Raw genomic sequence first — 5988 nt, 5'->3', positions numbered from 1 at the left:
ATTTTGTTCTCACTTAATTGCATTTTGGTGATACACATCGCGTTCAGATCACAACTTATGCTATACCGAAAGATGCGACGTTAATATGAAGCAGTTTATAATTGCGAAGGAGAACGAAAATGTCACTTAGGTATCGGTTCGAGAGGAGACGACGCAGCTCGAACGGGATTTATGCTGGCGAGTGGACTTTATGATTCGTGTTAGGATGCACGTCTTACAATAAATTAACAGTCATGAAGGGGCTTGTATTAGTCGAAAACAATAAGTCAACAGCCGTGAAAGGCCTTGGGTTATCGGAAAATCAACTAGCTAAGCGAGTTCAATAACAACGCGTAGGAAGCTGCCTGAAACAGAATAACCGATTTGATGTTTGCTACGTGCCGGCCAAAAAAAAAAAATCCTGAAATGGCTGTGCGCAGCTTGCTCCTGTTTTACCTTTGAACGTTAGTACATCGGAACCCTTTACAATATGAATTCAAGCATATGTGTGTAACCAGCAGGTCAAAGTAAATTCTTTTAAAACGCGTTTTCTCATCATTGCCTGACAAAAGGTATCGCCCTTTCTCTTGAAGGAAAATTTCTAGCTTATGAACAAGCAGGCATTTTTAGCGGAATGCGCGCGAAACCAGCCCATACGTAGCACGCGCTATGCTGGAACGGCGGCCATTTGTCCGACTTCCGGGACGAGCGCTCGAACTTCCGGCGGCCGCATGCCGGAGAGCTCGAAGCGCCATCCAGCACCCTAGTGGAGATCAGTGGTGTTTATCAAAAGTGCAAATTTTAGTACCCGCTGCAGATTCCGTCCATCTCGAGTACGCGGCAAAAAGAACTGAAGTTAAAAAGTCAGTTGTGAGTTGACTTTTTATTTGACGCCGAAAATACCATGTGCCAGCGTGGCACAGTGGTTAGTACGCTCGTAGCACAGTTGGAAATCTGAAGGTTGCAGGTTGGATTGCGTGCTGTAGCCCCTCTTGTTTTCGGGTGTTTTACATTGTGTTTATACAACTATTTTTATTATTTCTTTAGTGGCAGCACGTCACAGTGGTTCTGACACTGCTTCGCGCACCTCACCGTCCATCATGTGCCACCAACATTTCCAGTACCATAATCCACCAAAATGGTGGATGGTGGAATCCACCATTGCGATGGAGGACGTTTTTTTAATAGAGAACCATACTTTATACAATGGTCCGCCAAGTGGCTAGGAACGGAGCTTTTTAGAGAGTAAGCGCGCTCCCCCAACCAATCATTTATGCATCGGCCTGTTTGGCCGATGTAACAGAGCCAACAAGTAAACAATGCCTTTAGACAACCACTAAAACACATTCAAAAGAGCGCGTGGCGTGTTTCTTAGTGCATTCTTCTTTCTTAGGTCCTTCACTGTGGACCCTGTAACATATCCCAGTGAGCTTGTCGCATGCGCAGAACACAACTCTTACACCTATTATGCCAGCGACCTTTTTTAGCCTATGGGAAACCTCTTGTACGTAGGGAATAACAGCCGTGCTAGAATGTGGCTTGTTGAGTAGGCTGTTGCTGTTGTAACAGTGCCTTGTTAGGCACTGTTAGTGACGTAAGGAGAGTCTCGGCGAAGATACTTAGCAGGGAATTCGGAAAGCTTGATTGTTGAAGGCGGTGAACTTGGTGTAAAAAACTGCCTTCTATCTGATGGTGACAAGAGCGAATTAGATCTGCCTTTAGACAGAAAAAAGCGATGCTTCGCTTGAACAGCTTAGAATGGGCGGACATAAAATGAAGAAGGCTTTTCTTAGAGCATGGCTCGTATCACCAACGGACATGGTCTACCAAAAAAGTATTTATAAGTAAAAAAAAACGTAGCTTGTAATCAGAAATAAGCTCCGACGTTGCTTCTAGTTGCTTCATTTTACACCAAAATACGTCAAATATCTCACTGGTGGCTCGCCGAGGGTCAAATTGATTGATGTGGGAAAACCCTAAATAGTCGTCAACGTAGCGGAACACTTTTAACTGTGCTTGCATGATGAATGTTGGCCATGAGACATGTGTCATACCGTGCCAGTAAAAGGTCTCTAAGAACCGGAGCTAAACACGAGCACACTCCTTCCTGTTTAGTGTAGAAGGTGTCCTTGTGAAGTAAAAAGGCCGAGTATACATAAAAGCGCAGTACGTCCACAAACCTGTGAGCACGAATTCCACGTGCATTCTGAAATTAGTTACAGACATAACGCTCAATTCACTGGCTAACTTCATCGCACCCAAGGTCATATGGTAAAGAATAAAACAAGTCCTTGACATCAACAGAAAAGGCGTTTACTCGTTTCGGGCACTCAGTCTCAAGGTAATCATTGACGGTGACTGGGCTCTTGATTCGACAGAGGTCATCAGTGGACAGGACTGCTAGAGACCTCTGAAGATAGAATGCAAAAGGATGCTGCCAAGTACCGCGCTCGGAGACGATGGCTCTGAAGGGATTACCTTCTTTGTGTGTCTTCACTGAAAAGAAGACTGAAAGGCTCAGCTTTTGCTGCCTTACTGACTTTGTCAAATTGGTTAGCCTCAATTCCTCGCATAGTTTTGCTGCTTGCGTCCTCACTCTAGTTCCTTTGATGGCGGGGAGCACCTTGAAATTCTTTCGCATGGCTTCATGGTGCGCAAGCACACGGGCACACAGAAGAAAAAACAGACCAGCGCAATTCAACAATAGGTTTATTTTTTTGAGAAATATTCACCTAATACTGAAGCAAGACTGAAAGTTGGGCTAGTTGGTGATACATTACGGGCAGAAACAGGGCACAGACTCACGGGGCGAAAAGAAGAGACACAGACAAGCGCTGTTCTCAACTGAAGAATTTATTGAAATCTGAACACATAAGATAAAAACGCACAGAACATGCGCCGAGGCCCGGCGAAGGATCGTGTCGACGTGCCTTCCGCATGTTAAGGAAATTCCGTACACCACCCCTAGTGCACAGAGTAGTCAGGCGTCCCTGTGTTTAACACCGCATTTATTTTGGCTAGAGCTCTTTTTATCATGCTTTTTGTTGACCATAGGGCACAATTTTCCTAGTTTGGTTTTTGCTGAGAATAGTACCTGTACATCGTATCGCGATGTACAGGTTCAATGTACAGCGCTTGTTTGTGTCTCTTCTCTTCGTCCCGTGAGTTTGTGCGCTGTTTCTGCCCATAATCACCTAATACCCCATAAATTTCACTTCGAATCATTCTATGCTGATCAAGATTGAAGTCATTGCAAATTGTTTTTGGTCTGCATTGTTAAAATCTTGTTTTCACACTTTTCATACATTGTTTCATGAACAGCCTTCTAGGGTTCAGGATGCAGGGTACCCGTTTTCTGTTATGTTGGTTGTAGCTATCAGGCCATCAAAGAAGCTCAAACATGGAATTGTACTATTTTATTGCGATTGCAAATATATGGACACTCTCCGTTAGGCTTTTGCTGCCAGGGTCACCGTCACTCACCGTATATTTAAACTTGTCTATATATACAAAAGTAACGAAAAAAAAGCTAGAAAAAGACCCAGGCGCACGGAATCGAACGTGCACCCACTGAGTCGTGAATGCAACGCGTTAACCTCTGAGCCACCGAGGAGCACAGCCTCCAACGTTCAAACAGAAATCTATCTATATCTAGCACTTACCACTGTTTGCAGGCATCTCTACACTGGACTATCATGTCTTCAGCATTATCAGCAAGATGGCGCAATCAGCGAGCGGCGGCTCTCATCTCTCACGTGTACTTTGGCCCGCGAAAGGGGGGGGGGAGTGGACAATCTTTCGCGCGCCCTTATCTCCCGGTGGGGAGGATAATACCTCTTGGCTGGCCTTGGTTTTTCACTGGAATGATTCTCTTGTAGTCACGGGGCGCACAAAGGTCACTGGAATCATTGCACAGTCTTTGTTTGCGAAAAAGGCATGCTTTTCAGACACAGCAAAGTAACAACAGATATGCTTGTTCACGTTCATCTGTACGCTGAGTACGTTTTTCTGCGTCATTTGTCCGTGAAAAACACGACGCACGTTTCGATCTGCTTGCTATTGTGTGCGTGACCTCCCGATTTGTTGCTTTCACGTTCATGTCTTCACTTTTGCGGCAAAGGTGTGACTTTTCTTGAAAATTGGTGGGCTTACCGGTTCTAGATCTAAGGTGGTAGCGATTCCTTATTTACACAGGCTTTGCTTTGGCACAGAATAAAAAAGGTAGCTGGAAGGTACGATGTGAAGGTGGTGTTTTCGGCCAAAAACAGAACAGAGGAGTGTGCGGGTTGGTCAACTAGAAATGTGACAGAGCGACCAGTGTGCATAAGGAATGCAGCATAAAACACAAGCTCAAGTTTGTTGAATGTGCACACAATGTGGTGATGTGCACACATTGTGGTGATACCTGTGATGTGTGGTTGTGTATATATAGAGCATACTGGCAGGTGCATTACGAGGCGAAGGGAGCATATGTCAAGCCTGCAGGTCACCCTAACACACATACAGCAATGAAATGCAAGAAGTGCCCATGCTCTTAAGACAAGCAGCTGCTTGTCTTAACAAAACTACCTCGGTATATAGGAAGCGAAACAGGACTTCAAGACAAATAATGGAAGCCTGGCTCATAGATAAGCAGAAAAATAAGTGTGTTAGCCACCCTTCTGTAGCCTTACTGGTGAAATAAGTTTCTATCCTGTCTGTTGTTCGATGAACTTGTGATTGCTACTCGTCATATGTGCGCAGAGCAGTTTTTTTTTTGTGACCAGGGTGCGCAGTTCCGAAGGGTATTACGCGAATCGTTTTCGAAAAAATAAACCATTTGTTAGATTGCACCCGTCTGTCTTTTCCTATGTGTCCTCGTGTGCTTGCGCAAACATTTCAAAATGTACATGTTCCAACTAGGCCAAATCGCAGTTTTGCTGCAGTTTATATCATGGTTTAGCTTGAGAGTTCGAGGTTAGGCGTATTATTGATCGGCAAGCCGCTGCCGTTGTCTCTTCCGCATAGCAGTGAGTCTCGCTTCGGAAAAAGTGGCCTCGTCCTCGGCACTCTTAGGGCGCATTCAGATTTCAGAATTGACGAAAACGCCAGAGCGGCCGAAAAAACCACGTCCGCTTGCTCTGAAAATGAACACATTCGTCCATCGTGCATGCCACCACAGCCGCGCTTTCGCCACTTTGAAAATTCATTCAATTTCGCGTATTATCTGAGCCTTAAATATCAAACGTAACTCTAGTTATTCACCCAAAGTACTGAAAATAAACAGCTCGCACCATTTCAAACGTTGTTTCTGGAGATACGCCAGCACAAACGACATGAGCGAACGCAGCAGTGGCGGATTCAGCCGGCTGGGCACAAAAGCGAGACACGTTTGGGCATGCCGGCTTGCTTTTATACTACACCATCTACTTCTAGTGCTCCTAGCCATCGTAATCAACAATTAGGAGAATAAGGAAATGCTACGATTAGGAGAATTATTTGAGACTCTCGAATTTGTTATTTATTTTTTTGGTACTGCTGATAAGCAGGCGTAAACGTGGTCACATTCTGGGTTTCGTATCCTTTTATTCTGCTCTCAGGAGCAAGACATCACCATTAAAATTTAAGATTATTGAGCGAGCACGCAGACTTGGCCATTTTGAGCTAGGAAAAAACCACCCGGTAATTGTGAAGTTTACGAAACTTAAAGATAAAGGGCAAATTCTGTCTGCCACTTCAAAGCTAAGAAACTCGCCTTTTTCTGTCCCAGAAGATCATGCCGCGTGTGTGTGCTTGGCGAGAAAGAAAGATTTTTTTTATTTGGTCAACAGAGTTCTAATTCCTTTAAAATCCGCTTTGACAAGCTTCTTATGAGCACCAAACTGTTAGTTTATGATGCTGGAACTGGTTCTGTAGTCGAGCTGAATTCATAGCGTTCACTACAGTTACCCATGTCTTGCGTACGCCAATCTTTTGGACGCACCACGCGTCCAACTTGGGCGTCAAGACATAAATCGGTATCGGTTTTAC

Source organism: Rhipicephalus microplus, chromosome 2 (genome assembly GCF_043290135.1).
Source record: "Rhipicephalus microplus isolate Deutch F79 chromosome 2, USDA_Rmic, whole genome shotgun sequence".
NCBI classification, from domain to species: domain Eukaryota; kingdom Metazoa; phylum Arthropoda; class Arachnida; order Ixodida; family Ixodidae; genus Rhipicephalus; species Rhipicephalus microplus.
This window is presented reverse-complemented; position numbering follows the sequence as displayed.